General features: G+C 45.9%; 1 protein-coding gene across 1 annotated transcript in view; it reads right to left on the bottom strand.

Moving 5' to 3' along the window:
- Positions 1-17,508, bottom strand: part of PLXDC2 (plexin domain containing 2) — a 488,455-nt gene that overhangs the window by 329,379 nt on the left and 141,568 nt on the right. The window lies entirely within an intron of this gene.

Below are 17,508 nucleotides of genomic sequence, written 5' to 3'. Positions count from 1 at the left end.
GTGGGATTATGAAAAAGGGGTATTTGTGTCTTTGCTGCTCTTTTCTATGGGGTATATCTAGTAATGTGGCTCAACCTCATTGACATGAAAGGGGAGGAGCTACCGAATCACACAGGACAATATGGGAACTGTTACTACAACAAGGACTTTTTGGGATTAGTCACATTTTTTTTTACCAGGTTTATGATAGGAACGCATTAAAAATTGTTGCTCGTTTTGACCAACATGATTTTCCATATGAAGTTCCATAGGATTTACACATCGGACGACATGAAGGAGCGTCTGTACAAAATCTAAGAAAGTCATTTTCTTCCACGTTTTTTTCTTTTTTTATGCCCAAGTCTGACAGTGACTGATGTCCGCATTATAAAAAACACCTCGTATTGCGTTTAATGCCTATTTTTTATGGCATCCTGTTACGTTCTGGAATCCAAATGCTTTACATGGCCCCGTAATTGAGTTCCGGGATGGCTGAATGCATATTGTACAGCACTCTCTGTGAGCAGCCAGATCACAAGTGACACCGCACACACACCGCCGCAACAGCAGAGGAAAAATGTAGAAACTGATTAGATAAGACATGTCATAAAATGATTTTTATGGTTTTTTTTACATATTTTTTTATTATTTTCCCTTTTTTTCTCCCTTTGATTCTTCGGAGTAACACCCGGACTTTGTACCATATAATAAGTCATAGGGAAAGCAATTGTCCAAATTCCCAGCACTCCACGTGTACAAGTGGGTTATGTGAAAGATGTTTAGGCTGGCTGAACACCAACGGGTCGTATTCGCATACGGGAGCCCGCAGCATGATCCGATCTGATCCTGAGCTCGGCCCTTGCACAGTAGAATTCTTTTTAATGTGTATTTTTCCTGTGCCGTCGCCAGGCAATGACGCGGAATCCCCAACCTGTCTGCAACGTCAATTGTGGAAGGGCCGCAGGTCGGAGGGCTTCAATTGACTTCAATGGAAGCCGTCCGGGGGGAATCCGCACTAAAATAGAACATGCTGTGACTTGTCCTCTGCTCGCGGAAATTCGATTCCACAAGAGTGCAGGAACAAGTGCTTTTCCATAGCATGTAACGAATGGTATTTGCTGCGGATCTGAGGAATGGTCGCCGACCGCGGATTCTGCAATGCAAATCCGTTTGTGTGTAGGTGCCCTTACTTGGGCGGGGAGTTTGCAAATTATAGGCGAGCCCCCTCAGATTGGCTTTGAAAATACTACAGTATCTTCCAGGCAGGAGTTCGAAGGCTATGGGTGAATCTAATGAATTCAAAAAGTGAGCAAGCTACAGAGTACACGTGGGGTGGACAAAAATATGGAAACACCATACAAAATGCATTGGATTTTAATCATTAGCACTGAGTTGCTCTTTGACCCTTGCGTGGCTGAGAGCTTTCCCACTAAGTTTGTGTTTACTTCACCTCTTGCCCTGCTCTGGTGGTTTTGGGAGCCAGCTGGTAACAGCAGCTGAGTGGTTCAACCCCTGACCAATGGAATCTTGTTGCTCAGGCAGATGTTCACTTCTGTCCGGCAGCATCTGTTTAATATTTCCTCCACTTACGTTCCATTGGATTGTAAATCATATTTGAATAAAACATGTAGAGACCGATTTTAAGGCATGCATTTCGTACAGTGTTTCCATATTTTTGTCCATCCCCTGTATGTGCATTCACAGCAGTCTGACAATCACTGCTTTCAAGAGCAAGGTTGTAGGGGTGCTATCATTCACTGGCAGCAAGCAGAGATCTGGAAACAGTGGCAAACTCAAACACAATGTACTGTATAGCTGAATGCTGCTTAGCCCCATTTTTTTTTTTGCTGATTTTACATGTTTTTTATTACCTGGAAACCATCAGCAAGCTGCTGCGGACCAATCTATCATTCTTATTACGTGGCTGTAATTTTTTTTTTATTGCTCACACGGGTCAACTATTGTGAATGGACTTCTCGGATCGCTCTTCGAAGGCGTTGACCCATTTTGGACATATCAGTGTGATGTTAGTTACTTGTGTTTACAGATGGGGAACGAAGAATTGACCGATGAAAAACCCCAAAAATGTCATTTTAAAAGAAAAAAAATGAGATATTTTGACACAGACTTCACATACAGCAGCTGAAAATGGTTATCGCTGAAGCTAAACACTTTCATTATCTCAGCCTGATTAAGACAATTGATAATTTAGGGCTGATGGAACGCGCCTCGTAATGACTCCATAAATAAGCACTCGCATCCAATTCACGGCGAACCATTATTTGGTAATAACATAGTTGTTTGGCAAATAAAAAAGGCCGTTGAAGTATAATATAAAAGATAAACACATCCTAAATGTGCAATGAACAGCAAGATGGCTCCGCAGTAAGTCTACCCAAACCCATAAACAAGAGCAAAGCAATCTGCAGGGTCCTGAAAGAGAAACAACACTTCTAACGAGCTTCCTAGGGTTCGCTGATTAATGCTGCAGAAAATGTCAACTTTTAGTTCCGACACTTGCTTTTACTTACCTTGTTCTCACTTTAAGTCCTGCAATAGGTGGCGCTGTAGAGGTATTGTTCCATCTTCCTATTTGCATATTTCCCAGAGGAGCATGCATGGCCTTATAAGTCTCATCACACTTTCCAGCTGCTCTCCCTAAGTCTTTGTTCCCACGAGTGTATATCGGCCCGCTGTTTTCATGGTTGGCCGATATATGCTGTGATCTGATGTATTGGATTCACATGGCCGTATTCCAGTGATGTAAAAGCACCCAGTCGGCCAATATTACGTCAGGCCCAAAAGATAGTCCTGGAACTATCTTTTGGGCTGGAATATGTCGGCCGCTGCATGGGCTCCTATGGGAGCCAATGACAGCGGCCGGAGAAGGGAGGTAGTTTACTAGTGTGACAACTAAACTTCCTCCTTCTTCTCTCTTCCCATCTGGCTGATTGCAGTGGGAGAGGGTGGAGCTAAGTGCCCCCCATCCCGCCTCCTCTCATTGCTAAGCTCTTGCTCCCTCCCCTTGTCCACAGCCAGCAATGGGAGGAGGTGGGACGGTGCGGCGCTTGGCTCTGCCCCCATCCTGCCTCCTCCCATTGCAATCAGCCAAAGGGGAGGAGAGAGGAGGTGAGCAAGGGGGAGGGAAGGGACAACAGCACCCTTCACGAGTTTTTACTGCTCAGATCATAGTATATACGGCGGCCGATATACACTCGTAGGAACAAAGCCTAAGGTGAAACCATACCCTTACTAACCCACTTTGAGTCCCACCATGCCTTCCCCGCCATTCACGCCCAAAGCTAATTTCATAATACTGAAGGTTCCCTTTTAACCAAAGTAAGTGACATCAGAAGCTTAGAGGGGTTATCCAGCCTATCAAAAATATATTGCAATCAGTAAAATAGGAAAATAGAAGGAATTTACTATTTCACTTTCCATTGGCCAAATTCATGGGAACGCTGTTCTGAAAAGCCGGTCACATGACCACAAGTCCCCTTTATACATTCTGCATCTGTGATGTTTCGTACAGTCCATTGAGCACTTGGATCTCTTTATCAAGCGCCAAAGTATAAAAAAGTCAGACTGAACGTCCTCTGGAATCAACTTCACCTGATACATAGAAAGCATAGGCTGTATTCACACCGGCGAGCGCCTCGTATGTTCACAAGTGCGATATATCAGACCGCTATCGGACTTGTGAACATACGACTGTTCTGTGAATGTGATACGTTTTGCGAGAAAAAAAGCATCGCACATCACAAGGCCTGCGACTAGGAAGCGCGTTTTCTGCCTCCTGTAGCAAATAATAGGCGATTTCACCCCAACATGGGACGTGCTGCAACTCTTCTATCTCACAGCATTGCTGCAAAGGAAAAGTTGTGCATGTAAAGAGACCTACGGAAAATAATAAGTTCTACTTGCGGGCATACTTCTCGCAACACAAAATCCGCATACGATAAAATCGCCCGTGTAAATACAGCCGTAGGCCTCGGCCAGACAAGCATTGTTTCAGCACACGAATAGGCAGGCGCAAAAAGATTGCGTCTATTGGAACCAGTGCGTTCCTATAAAAGTGCTCACATGTACAAAATACTCACAGCTGCCAAAGATAGGACATGCGAGTGCAACTAAAGGTCCGCGGTGCGTGCAAAGGTAGGACCTATCTTATCTTTGGAGTGCGCTTTACGTAGATTTCCATGAGAGCTGGAAAACACGCACCCCGCACTTAAGATCGTGTGAGCGGGCTACTTCAAACAGCTTTAATTCACCCGGTCACATGATTTTTTTTTCCACGCGTGAGGGGCGATTTTTTGTGTGCCTATTCGTGCGCGGAAAAAAACGGCCATACGGAGAAAAAAAAAGCACATGGTCCATCTAGTCCACCCTTATATTAATTGCTTTTTACCGGTATTGCTTTCTTGTATCATGCACAACAAAAAATGTCACAAAGGGAGTGACAGCGCTATTGCGTTAGATGCAGCGTGCCGTACATGTGAGTTCCTGACCTACGTAGGGTTAGTAAGAGGCATAAACACGATGTTTTTTACTATTTAAGTTATTCTATTGCTATAAACAGTTTTAGAAACCAATAAACAAGAGCTTGTGTCCCCTTCTGGGACTGTATCCACCGGGAGGGGCAACCTGTGTTTGGCGTAATACGCCAAAAATACTGGTAAACAGGGTGTCGAATAAATTGTAGGGTGCTGCTCACCGCATAGCTGAGAAACAGTGAGCGAGCCGGACCTGGGTTAGTGAGAGTCCACTGAGTGTGCAGAAGCCTAAGGCTGAGCAGTAAGTGAGGCTGGGACTCTCTGCTGAGAGCTACTGAGTGTGCAGAAGCCTAAGGCTGAGCAGTAAGTGAGCATGGGACTCTCTGCTGAGAGCTACTGAGTGTGCAGAAGCCTAAGGCTGAGCAGTAAGTGAGCCTGGGACTCTCTGCTGAGATCTACTGAGTGTGCAGACGCCTAAGGCTGAGCAGTAAGTGAGGCTGGGACTCTCTGCTGAGATCTACTGAGTGTGCAGACGCCTAAGGCTGAGCAGTAAGTGGGTCTGAGACTCTCTGCTGAGATCTACTGAGTGTGCAGAAGCCTAAGGCTGAGCAGTAAGTGAGGCTGGGACTCTCTGCTGAGATCTACTGAGTGTGCAGAAGCCTAAGGCTGAGCAGTAAGTGAGGCTGGGATCTACTGAGTGTGCAGAAGCCTAAGGCTGAGCAGTAAGTGGGGCTGGGACTCTCTGCTAAGATCTACTGAGTGTGCAGATACCTAAGGCTGAGCAGTAAGTGAGGCTGGGACTCTCTGCTGAGATCTACTGAGTGTGCAGAGGCCTAAGGCTGAGCAGTAAGTGGGTCTGGGACTCTTTGCTGAGATCTACTGAGTGTGCAGAAGCCTAAGGCTGAGCAGTAAGTGAGGCTGGGACTCTCTGCTGAGATCTACTGAGTGTGCAGAGGCCTAAGGCTGAGCAGTAAGTGAGGCTGGGACTCTCTGCTGAGATCTACTGAGTGTGCAGAGGCCTAAGGCTGAGCAGTAAGTGAGGCTGGGACTCTCTGCTGAGATCTACTGAGTGTGCAGAAGCCTAAGGCTGAGCAGTAAGTGAGGCTGGGACTCTCTGCTGAGAGCTACTGAGTGTGCAGAAGCCTAAGGCTGAGCAGTAAGTGAGGCTGGGACTCTCTGCTGAGAGCTACTGAGTGTGCAGAAGCCTAAGGCTGAGCAGTAAGTGGGGCTGGGACTCTCTGCTAAGATCTACTGAGTGTGCAGATACCTAAGGCTGAGCAGTAAGTGAGCCTGGGACTCTCTGCTGAGATCTACTGAGTGTGCAGAGGCCTAAGGCTGAGCAGTAAGTGGGTCTGGGACTCTTTGCTGAGATCTACTGAGTGTGCAGAAGCCTAAGGCTGAGCAGTAAGTGAGGCTGGGACTCTCTGCTGAGATCTACTGAGTGTGCAGAAGCCTAAGGCTGAGCAGTAAGTGAGGCTGGGACTCTCTGCTGAGATCTACTGAGTGTGCAGAGGCCTAAGGCTGAGCAGTAAGTGGGTCTGGGACTCTCTGCTGAGATCTACTGAGTGTGCAGAAGCCTAAGGCTGAGCAGTAAGTGGGGCTGGGACTCTCTGCTGAGATCTACTGAGTGTGCAGAAGCCTAAGGCTGAGCAGTAAGTGGGTCTGGGACTCTCTGCTGAGATCTACTGAGTGTGCAGAAGCCTAAGGCTGAGCAGTAAGTGAGGCTGGGACTATCTGCTGAGATCTACTGAGTGTGCAGATACCTAAGGCTGAGCAGTAAGTGGGGCTGGGACTATCTGCTGAGATCTACTGAGTGTGCAGAAGCCTAAGCTGAGCAGTAAGTGAGGCTGGGACTATCTGCTGAGATCTACTGAGTGTGCAGAAGCCTAAGGCTGAGCAGTAAGTGGGGCTGGGACTCTCTGCTAAGATCTACTGAGTGTGCAGAGGCCTAAGGCTGAACAGTAAGTGGGGCTGGGACTCTCTGCTGAGATCTACTGAGTGTGCAGAGACCTAAGGCTGAGCAGTAAGTGAGGCTGGGACTCTCTGCTGAGATCTACTGAGTGTGCAGAGGCCTAAGGCTGAGCAGTAAGTGAGGCTGGGACTCTCTGCTGAGATCTACTGAGTGTGCAGAGGCCTAAGGCTGAGCAGTAAGTGGGGCTGGGACTCTCTGCTGAGATCTACTGAGTGTGCAGAGGCCTAAGGCTGACCAGTAAGTGGGTCTGGGACTCTCTGCTGAGCTCCACTGAATGTGCCACCCCAGTATCCAGAGAAAAACTAAGTACTGCAATAAATTCTGTTAAAGTTAATGAGAAATGTGAGCTCCAGTGCTTCTCACGGTTATCTGACAAGACAGTGGCTGAGAAGCCATTTGTGAGCTAGGCAGATGATGTGGATGCCAGGTTCTCTATGGAGGACTCCACCTCCCAAGATCCTGATCCTGAGATCCAGGTAGGCCCCTGACCCCCCCTGAAACTACAATACCCATCAACTGATCCCAACCCTGGGCTGGAGGACTCTGCCATAGTGCCCCCTTTACACTTATACGAAATCACACACATTCGAGGGCACCCCCACTCGCCCACACCCTCAACATATGGGAAAGCAGTAAAACTACCTATACACATAGCATATAAGGAGCCGCCAGCATAGAAAGCCATTTACAAAGTGGTAATCAATAGTTCTAGCCACCAGTACCAAACCTTCTTAAATGTATATGGACATTTCCTATTTATAGCAGGATATACTTCCTAATTAATTGTATCCAATAAACCACTTTGAGAACAACCGTGGATTTCCACGCCATGATGCGATCATCCTTGCACAAAACAATACCAAAAGCAAAAGCGTCTTATAGATTTTCATTATCACATTATTTGAAAGTTCAAAAAAGGCAAATTTGGGAAGAGAAGAGACCCAGTAAACCAAAGTAGTCTTGGAGAAAGTTGTGAACCTCCTTCTATCATAGGTAGACTTTGCAACAGGACCATGCTGGATGGATGAAGGTGCCAACATCAACATTTAAAACATTGTCCGGAAGGGGAAGGCTCAATCCTTATTAGACCAACAAGGATATAGTAAATTCTATTAAGAGATTTTACTTGGATTAGTAAATCCTGAACACTATCTACCGTTGAGTAGTAGGACCTCTCCACCTCATCTCAGGCGACACTTGTGTAGTCTTGCTCCCGAATACAAGCAGTGGCGTGTACATCTTGGGGACTTGCTTATTGTAAGAAGAGGGCTACTGCGCCCCTTCCCCCTATGGCTGCTGTAGGTGGTCTCAACTCCTATACTATGGTGACTATGGAACCCTGCGGTGGGTGACGACTGTACATACATATAATGACGACACTTGTGCACTCATGCTCCCTCCTCACTGTGTAACAGCGACCTCCTCCTCTCCTTCTCCACAACATGGCCAGCTGGGATGCCAGTCAGTCAATCACATCAGAGATACAATACCTAACACAGTCTTTGATCCTTTACTAATTGCCAGATATAGTGGTTCTTGTTTTACTATTTACCTTGCTACTTACTACTTTTTGCTACTACCTGTACTTGACACTGACTTCCTGATCCCACTGTCCTTTATCTAGGTTCCTTCTTGCTTCTTATTTACTCTGGAGTAAAGTAGTCTTTCCTACTTTACTCCATATACTTTATGAGCCCTATGTAATAAGCTTACCTCACTGTGCTAAAGTGACGTCCTCCGGACCTGGCCACCATGGCTGCTCAGCTATCTACAACATGGCCAACTAGGAAGCCAGTCAGTCAATCACATTAGATACACCCTACTTCAGATGCTTTTTGATACTTTACTAACTGCCAGATATAGTGGCTGTTGCTTTGCCATTTACCTTGTACTTGTCTGCTCTTTGCTACTATTTGTACTTGACACCAATTGACAGATCCCACTGCTCTTCATCTGGGGTCCTCCCTGCTTTCTACTCACTCTGGAGTAAAGCAGTCTATCCTAGTTAACTCCATCATAAACTTTATGAGCCCTATGTAATAAGCTTGCCTCACTGTGCTAAAGTGACGTCCTCCGGACCTGGCCACCATCGCTGCTTAGCTCACCACAAATGCCCCCCGTACTGTATTTGGCTTCCGTCTGCCTACCATATATTGTGATCTTGGATATGTTTGTTACTATTATATGATTTGCCTAAACCTCTAGTATTGTAACTGTCTGCAGTTTCGAACCAGCTAGTCAACAACGACTCCCTTTTATTAGCTGAGAACTCGCTAACAGAGTATACAAAATTGGAGTTTCTAAACTGATCAACCCCTTTAGCTTCCCCCTTCCTTGGGTTCTGTATATGCCATCCTGGCAAGCAACTATTGGTAAACCAACATTGAATGAAGTGCTGGTTTTGGAAGAGTAGCAAGACCCTTACCAAAGAAAAGGGGAAGTTACTAGTGAAATATGGGATCCAGTAAAGTTCCTGCAGGTCTCTCAGATCTGGGCTCACTACACTCTATTGTTGACCGCTGACAATTGAATATGAGAATGCAAAAAGTTAAGCCAAATGAAATGTTGGGATTGTGTGATCAGCAGTAACATCCCAACCGTCTGTATAAAAACCTCTTTGAACTGCTGAAGAATAAAAAGTGCCAAAGTTAAAAGCAAATCTAAGAATTAATGACATATTAAGATTAAGTAATGAATTGGCAAAAGTTACACCAAAACAGCCAAGTTGGCAACTTCCATCGCGATCGATCGAAGAGCCAAAAAGTTAAAAGCATAAAGGAAGCAGAATTAGAAAAGAATCTGCCACTTGACCGGCGGTACATAATAATCCACTTAGCCGAGTTTATTGATTGAGATTAAAACTACCCAGGAACTTACATGAGCAACAAAAACTTTTCTATTTGAGATCCGATTGCTATAATTATGGCTTCTGCTGACCACTAGTTATGGAGAATCACTTATTTGTATGGCCACCTTTTAGGGCAAAAGCATGACTTTGTCAATTTGCCAAAGTTGTCATATAAGGACTATGCTCTTTTATTTAGAGCTCTGTGGGATAAGATAAGGGAAGCCCCTAGGGGCCACTGATATTGTAACATTTCCCCCCGCCGATCCTCTAACCTGATTGCAGGTCATTAGTATTATAGTCCTGGAAAACCCCTTTAAACAGTGTATTTATTGTCTTGCCCACTGTTTGATGTTACCAATAAGACGGTTACAAAAAGTGATCTGTATTACTCTATCAGAGCCAAATTTTGCACATATACTTAAAGTTATGTTCCCATCTTTTTAAACTGGGTATCCCCTGGGTAGGTTATGAAGGGACCCTCATCCATCAACTAAATGTCCATCGTTTCACACTCTGCAGGGGGACAGACATTGTCATCAGTGGTCAGAGGAAGCCCTACTGACATTACATTAAAAAAACAAGAATCCATTATCTAGCAGGCTCAGTCCAGGTCCCTCCTACTGCTCTCCAGGGCTCCGGTGCGGTTTCCACAGTGGTAGGCCGCCCATACAACATCACTACTGGATTCACTTATGGGCTTCATAAATCTCGCCTCCAGGAAGTAATGGCTCTGATTGGTTCTTCAAGTGCTGTATTGATTGGCTGAGCCACAGCACTCGAAGAACCAATCACAGCCATCACGTTGAGGAGGCGGGAATTGGTTGAGCAGCAACATGATGGCCGTGATAGGTTCTTCAAGCGTTGCTCAGCCAATCAACTCAGCGCTTGATGAACCAATGCGATGGCTGTGATTGGTTCATTGAGTGCTGCATTGATTGGCTGAACAGTGGTTGAAGAACCAATCTCAGCCATCGCTTTGGGCAGTTGAGGACTGCAGAAACAATGCCAGAGTTGTGGAGAGCAGCAGGACAGACTGGACTAAGCCTGCTAGGTAAGTAAAATAAGACATCCCTGAAAATAAGACCTAGTGCCTCTTTTGGGATAAAAATGAATATAAGACAGGTCCTTTTTTGGGAAAACACGGTATGTGTGCAGTGTATGAAGACACGTGGAGACACAGAGGACATGCTACTCTCCCAGGTATGCAGTGTATGGAGACATCATAGCAGTAGTCTACACCATCCAGCTCAGGGAAGACTAATCATCAGAGATGCAGCCTGCAGAGGGGAAAACTGATGATAAATGCAGGATGCAAGTCATATGATGGCCAGATATAGTGTTATCCCTCCTGTATACACGGCAGCTTATTCTGAAGTCACCTTTAAATAAGGTCCTAACTTCTGCACTTCTGTCCGTCCCCGCTCTGCTTCCCGCCTCGTGTCATTTCACAAGACCGTAACGCAGCGTTCAGTATCCCACATGACGGGGGTGCCATAGGTGATCGGATCCCTTTATTTTGTGTACTTTGATTATAATTAAGCTCAGCTGCAGCCTCCTTATGTCATTAAAAATGTCATCAGCAATGAAGCTAATTTGTGCCTGACCAAGCCCGCTACAGTAACTGATTACTTACAGATGCCAAGTCTCCCAGTGAAATTTTTGCCACCTGTTTTCAATTTCCACGCTTGCATTTTCACACTTGTAAAGCGCGCTGGCATCGAGTGTACCTGGCCATCTGCTACTGAGAAGTGTGCGTCCGAGTGATCGTCTGCAGGGATGCCAGTCTATATACCACAACACTATACCGGGTACTATAGAATAGGGGGAATATGGGACACTGTGCCAGCTGGACCCCTGATGTAGTTGGGGATACCGGGAGGGATCATTAACGCATTAAGACCTAATCTGGTATCACATGCACTATGCCCATCATGCTGGAGGCAGAGACCATTACAGCACAATGCCATACATGTAAGGGGCTACTGATTTATGTTTTTATACCATATTCTATTTAACCCCTTAATGACGTGACACTTTTTTTTCATTGTTAGTTTCTCCTCCTCACTTTCAAAAAATCATTCATGCATCAACAGAGCGACCGTATCCGATGGTTTGTGGACAGCTTGTATCGTCCGATGGTGATGTTTAATGTATCATATAATATATGAGCAACTTTAACATTTTAAAAAAGTGGAGTGAAATGAAAAAAAAATTGCAATTCCACTATCTTTGGGGGGGGGTTTCAATTCTACGGCATACACAATGTGTCAAAAATGACATGACAACTTTATCCTGTGGGTCGTACGATTACCAAACGTCTATAGCTCATTTTGCGGTACTAATTTCAGAAAAAGAAAATATCTATGAAAAAAAGGTAAACTATTTTCTGCCGCCATCTTCCGACCGCCATCATTTTTTTTTTCAACACAGTTGTGCGGGGGCTCATTTTTTTGTCGGACGTCCTGCAGTTTCTATTTTTTCCATTTTAGAGTACATATGATTTTTTGATTACATATTTTTTCTTCGAGACGCGGTGACCGAAATAAGGGTGCATTCAGACGACCGTATATCGGCTTGGTTTTCACGCCCAGCCGATATACCGTGTCCCTCTCTGCAGGGGGAGGAGGCTGGAAGAGGCGGGAGCAGTGCACTGAGCTCCCGCCCCCTCTCTGCCTCCTCTCCACCCCCCCTGCACTATTTTCAATGAGGAGAGGTGGGACGGGAGCGGAGCTAATTCCTGAAACTTAGCCCCGCCCCTTTCCCACCTCCTCTCATTGCAAATAGTGCAGAGGGGTGGAGAGGGGGTGGAGAGGAGGCAGAGAGGGGGCGGGAGCTCAGAGCACTGCTCCCGGCTCTTCCAGCCTCCTCCCCCTGCAGAGAGAGACGCCGTATATCGGCCGGCGTGAAAACCTAGGTCGTCTGAATGCGCCCTATAAGTGCAATTCTGGAGTTTGTGTATTTTTTTCTGGTTTTGCCGATTGTTTCTAGGAGCTCCTACAGTATAGCGGGTATTTGTGGGTTATCTTTCACCACATTTTAAATTAATTTCATAAATGTTTCGCCAATATATATGCATAAAAAACGCTATTATTTATTTCTTAAACTCTTTTTATTTCTCCAAAACATTAAGATTTATAATATTATTCAGTTGGTATAAATGCGGCAATAGCCTACAAGATGATGTCCAATGGTACATCTTTATAAGGTGGTGACAGATAACCCACAAGTACCGTATAATGTAATACCATAGTATTGCACTAATCCACATTCTGACAGAGAATCTATCAAGTCATGCTACAGGCATGGCTTCATAGGCCATCAGCCATGACATCCCTACAGAAGGCCCCAGGCTGCCACGGAAACCAAACGACACCTTGCTATCTCATTGTGGAGGGCCATTCGGGACCCCAGAATACTAATCGGGGTGCTTTAATGCTGCTGTCAGAATTAACCACGGCATTTAAAGGGTTAACAGTCACAATCGGTGTTCATACTGATGATGGCTGTTGCTGGCAGGTATCAGCTGTCACCCACCATGTAATGCAATGCAAACCCTGCACACCCAGGATGTAAATGTACGCCCTAGGGCAGGGGTCCCCAACTCCAGTCCTCAGGGACCACCAACAGGTCATGTTTTCAGGATATCCTATAGTAAGAACCCCTGAGGCCATGTCTGAGGAACTGAAAGTAATTACATCACCTGTGCAATACTGAGGAAATCCTGAAAACATGACCTGTTAGCGGTCCCCGAGGACTGGAGTTGGGGAACATTGCCCTAGGGTGTGAAGTGGTTAAAGGCGGAGGGAGACGGTGATGTAGTAGAAGTACAGTATATAGTTTACCGCTCAACGGTCATGGGGGGGGGGGGGTGCAAATAGGTATAATGAGTCTGCATAGGCTCAGAAGTGGGAGGTGACATAGCAGTTATCGTAGAAGAGAGAACGGGCTCTCGTCTGTTCTTCCGCAGGAGAGATTCGGCCCGCAGCATCTGTTGAGTTGCTGAACGCAGCTAAAGACAATAACATTGAAGACATTCTAGTACTTGGTGCTCAGTGTCTCCGGCTTCCGGATGAATCACTCTCAGGCTGAAGTTGTTTGCCATTGCTGAGCTGAATTTAGGTGCCATTCAGTTTGTCTTGAGTTGAATAAAAGTTCTAGAAGCAACTAAATGTACCATGTGCGCCATCACCCGACTCCCCACCGCTTGGTTCCACAGTATCCATGTGATCGAGCCTTCTTCAGAGCTATGTTTGGGCAGCCTCCCTCCAGGCGAGCCTTGAAAAGAACCTGCCCAGCTCTCGCTAACCTTAGGGGGTCTACAACAGGATGGCATGGGCACTGGGCCTGTGATTGTGTCGTAAACAGCGGGTGTCGGCCTACAATTTACAGTGGAAATTAGAGCCAATAGGAACCTCGATACCTAAGGCCGTGCTTACATCGGCATTTGGTTCTTCTGCTTTTTGACTTTTTACTAGGCGCCAACATATGCCAGACCCAGACTCCATTAGAAGGACTTCATTGACTATAATAAGGGTCATCTGGCACGCAGGCAGAAATGTTTTTGAATCAAATCATGCAGGATGAGCAGTCTTGAAAGTCCTTTTTGACCACTATAATATGGGTTCCTTTTAGTGTACTCATTAAAGAGGCTGTACCAAAATCAACTTTTACCACCTAGCCATACTGCTGAATCCCCCACCAATCCTGAAAATTGGGGTCCCGAGTTCCCCTTCTTGTCACTGCAGGCTCGCTGTACACACCCACAGTGAGGATGAATGGAGCGGTGGTCACACTTGCATGACACAGCTTCATTCATTTCAATGGGGCTGACAGAAATAGTCGAGTTCAAGTGCTTGGCCATCTCTGGTAGCCCCACTGAAAATTAATTGAGTGGCATAGTGAATGCTTGACCACTGCATCATTTGAGTTACTCTTCACTGCAGGGGGGTTGCAGCGAGCAGGAGAGCAGGAATCAAGACCCCTTTTCTTGGGATTGGTGGGGGTTCTCAGCTATGACACCCCACCAATCAGACTTTTATCACCTATCCTCTGCATAAAAGATGATTTTGGTACAGCCCTTTCAGGGCGGCAATGCACAGACCTCCAATATGTCTACTGGATCAGACTTAGGTCACTGTAGAATCACCAAGTCTAGTTCAGTTGAATTGTGGGTGATTTGGGCATTATGGCTGTTGGGGTATTACTGTGCAGATGCTGCGGAGGGACAGCATTATTCTTTTTGTATTATGCCACCCACTTGTGGCTATATTTTGAATGTGTAAATTATGTCTCCATAGCAGAATATGTGCCGATGTTCATTGGCTGCAGGAGAATGTGATCGGTCAGAAGCAGGAAGAAGATGCCCCCATGGCTCTTAGCCAGTTCCTGCTTGGCTGAAGTAGAAGAAGGATGTACCAGGCTTTTCGGTACGGCCCTGTTGCAGACTCAGGTGAGTAGCTTTTTTGGGGAAACCCCAGCTATGTGTGGAGACGCCTGTCCTACGCATCTAGCCTCTGTGCTGAACCGTGCTCGGCTGCGGTCTAACTTGTTTGAATCTTCACTCTGTGGCCGGAAACCTCCCTCTATCTCAGCTTTGAACACTAGAACTGCTTTTGGACTTTCCTCAAAAACCGAGTAACTAGTAAGGAACCAATTATAGGTACAGTATATGTGGGTGTTCCTACCAAACTGCCATCGCTACCCTCGTTATACAGGGATTAGTTTGCTAAAAGTGTTCCAACTGTTCAGTCTGCTAGCCTTCAACCATCGGACGGGTTATCTAGCAGAACTCGGTTGCCTTTGATTTCAAGGCTGTTAAGTGTTGAGGCTGCAGCACGTTGGACTCTACATTTAATGGGCACCATAAATCTCTCTCAGCTCTCATGTTGGCGTGTGATACAGTTTATTTTTACCATCATGGCCCCGGTAATGAGGCCTGAGGAACTGTACCCAAGCCAGAAAGACCCCCTCTCCAGAGCTGGCAGTCCCCACCAGCAGACATATTGTTGGCAGACCCTTATCCTTGGACTTAATGGGAGGGCCCTGAATGCTACCCAGGGGCCCCCTATTACATGGCTATAACACAAAGACTGAAATTCAGACATATTACGGCCGTCGGAAAGGGACCTAATGCAAACTAATTATTTCAAGGATGGCAGCGCTGAAGATAGAAAACAATGACAACACCGGGAGAGAGAAATGAATCGGATGCATTGATTTTCTTTTGTGTTTGCATTCTAGAGGCCATCGGCCGGAGCAGGAAACCTATCCCCAGCAGTGCAGTATTACCGTGCCTCTACACAAGAATTCATAGTCTTACTGCATTAGAGACGAGCTCTTGTTTCCAGCAGCTCCTATCATGCGGCGCTGCCGGTGTGAGGCCGTGGGCAGGAGAACTTATGATGCAATGGACATGAGCTCTTCAATACTGTCAGTGCAGGCAAGCACCATTCAAACTGTGCTCTATTAACTAGACAGTGTTCCCACGCATCCCCTCCTTCTCCTCCTCCTGCTTCTTCCACATCAAGGCTCAACCCATTATCTACTAACGCTTTCAGACCATGACTTCTCTGCTTCCACAACAACAATCAAAAACTCTTGTGCAATATCTTTAAAAGTACCAATTATAAAGGTAGAAGGAAAACTACCAACTTTGGGAACGAGTTCCAACCGCAAAAATACTCTTTAAAATCAGTCGCACTTAAAGGGGTTGTTGAGAATTAGAACAACATGGCTGCTTTCTTTCAGAAACAGCACCACACCTGCCTATGGGTCGTGTCCAGTATTGCAGCTCAACTACGTTAACGCCTATGAAGTTTAGCTGTAATGACACACATCCTGTGGACAGGTACAGCCCTGCTTTGGGTAGGAAGTGGCCATGTTTTGTTTTTTTTAAACAGGGCAGCCTCTTTAAAGTTGAGCACATTGTACATATTTATACTGAATGGCCACTTTTCCATCTAGTAGCATGATGGAACTTCCTTTGGCCCTCAAAACTTCAGCAATTTGTCATGGTGTCCATCCACAGGTATCAGAGGATCAAGGGTGTGCTAATAACACCTTCCCCACACCATTACTGCAGATCCACCAGCCTGACAGCAAGCAGTCATCAGTTCATGATTCTGATCTCCCATCAGCACGGTGCACCAGAAATCTGGATTTATCTGGGTGGTCCTAAAAGTGACTGACAGCTACTTGGGAATGACTGTACCCACAGAATTAGATGTAAGTCACTGATAGGACCACCTACTGGCCTCCTTAGGCAATCAATCAGTGATAAGGAGTCCAGTGGGCAGCCCTAGGCTTTCAATCAGTGATAAGGCCACCCACCAGACTCCTTAAGCTATCAATCACTGATAGGACCGCTCACTGGACTCCTTAGGCTATTAATCACTGGTAGGACTGCTCACTGGACTCCTTAGGCTATCAATCACTGATAGGGGCTTCCCACTGGACTCCTTAGGCTATCAGTCAGTGATAGGATTGCCCAATGGACTCTTTAGGCTATTAATCACTAATACGGCCGCCCCCTCTGGACTCCTTAGGCTATCAATGACTGATAGGACCGCCTACTGGACTCCTTAGGCTGTCATCACTGATAATACTGCCTACTGGACCATTAAGCTCAGAAAAAAATTAGAGATGAAAAGGAGTAAAGTACAAGTTATCATGGAATACTTCTCATAAACTATGTATCAATCTGCTCAGCTCCTCCCCCTCTATAACCTGCTGCCTGCAGAACGGACTGCATTTTCATGCTGACAGGTTTCCTTTAAAATGCTAAGAGGCGTACTGATACTGTACAACCCAAAGCCAGCAAGTCTGAAGTCATCACTTTGGCACGGAGGAAATGGCATATGGGTGCAAATAAATGATTGAGAAAAGTCAAGTGAGTCCAATAATAATTCAATAGCAATAAGGGCGATGATACGGGGCCGCGCTCTGCAGTCAGGATTAGATGGAGATTAATGAAACAGAGTCAGCTGTCCGCTTCAGAGAAGGGAAAGGTTTCCAGCTGCTTGTATTCTCACATAAGACGTGCCGGACTACATAGATGAAGCTCATTAAACCCACAGAATGTATCATTTACTACAACGTAACGCAGAGGATGAAAAGCGTTTGTTGTCTTACAAAACAGATTCTTCTGTTACTGAAAGGCTTCGCTGCCAAACATCAAAATGGCCAAATTACGGAGAGAAAACCCAGCGGTCTGAACG

This window comes from Eleutherodactylus coqui, chromosome 12, assembly GCF_035609145.1.
Source record: "Eleutherodactylus coqui strain aEleCoq1 chromosome 12, aEleCoq1.hap1, whole genome shotgun sequence".
NCBI classification, from domain to species: domain Eukaryota; kingdom Metazoa; phylum Chordata; class Amphibia; order Anura; family Eleutherodactylidae; genus Eleutherodactylus; species Eleutherodactylus coqui.
This window is presented reverse-complemented; position numbering and strand designations above follow the sequence as displayed.